The sequence below is a fragment of the Mustela nigripes genome, chromosome 1, assembly GCF_022355385.1.
Source record: "Mustela nigripes isolate SB6536 chromosome 1, MUSNIG.SB6536, whole genome shotgun sequence".
In the NCBI taxonomy this organism is placed as follows: Eukaryota; Metazoa; Chordata; class Mammalia; order Carnivora; family Mustelidae; genus Mustela; species Mustela nigripes.
The window spans coordinates 60,216,863-60,217,692 of record NC_081557.1 but is presented as its reverse complement, the minus strand read 5'-3'; the positions used below and the strand labels follow the sequence as shown (position 1 = coordinate 60,217,692).

The following is an 830-nucleotide window of genomic DNA, read 5'->3' as shown; positions in this document are numbered from 1 at the left end:
CTTCTACTCTGTGCCACATACTAGGGATACAGACATGAATGAGACTCCATGGAGTCAGAGTGCTGCCGTGGAAGGAACATTGGTGGTGGAGCCAAGTGGGCTGGGGTGGGGATTCTGCTTCCCTTCCTTACAGCAATGTGTCTTGAACATGCTCTTCTCACTCAGTACAACGAATATAGAAATATTTCTTCTGATAGTTGTTTGGAAGGTGGAACTATATATGTCAAACACCTAATTTGTTTGGGTTTTGGCCGATTGTATGTGCTCAACAAATGGAAGCTATGTTAATGACAGTGAAGTCCATAGTCCATTGGGGGCAGGCAGATAGACAGGCCATAATATAATACGATGTCATAAAATAAGAAGTGTGCAGATTTGCTGAGTAGGAAATGAAGGCTTCTCAGAACAGGTAACTTGAGAGAAGTCTTGTGTGTCATCCTTGCGTAGGGGCCAGGCTAATTTTCTCTGTTTTGTTCCAATTTTAGTATATGTGCTGCCGAAGCGAGCACTTGAGAGAAGTCTTGAAGTGAAGGCAGTAAACAGAGTGGGAGTAGTTTTGAGGAGAAAGAGTAACATTTGAAAGGCATGGCATCTGAGAGAAAGCACAACTACTCTTCCCCCAACCCCAGGAACTGCAAGAATCTCAGCATGGCTAGGGCATAGTAGAGCATGGTGCAAGGTTGAGACTGGAGCATAGACAGGATTAGACTGTTAAGAACCTTGCATTGATCTCTAAGGATTTAGGGATTGGGAAGGCATGAGAAATTTTTAAGCACAAAATAAAACAAATTCAATGGCAGTAGGTTGGGCTGTTGGGAAACTATATCCAT

At 43.3% G+C, this 830-nt stretch overlaps 1 non-coding gene across 1 annotated transcript; it reads right to left on the bottom strand.

The window, feature by feature from the left end:
- Positions 1-401: 401 nt before the first annotated feature.
- LOC132009422 (U6 spliceosomal RNA) lies at positions 402-509 on the bottom strand. Its single transcript, XR_009401916.1, has one exon. It is a non-coding gene; the product is annotated as a U6 spliceosomal RNA (small nuclear RNA).
- Between the last annotated feature and the right edge of the window lie 321 nt (positions 510-830).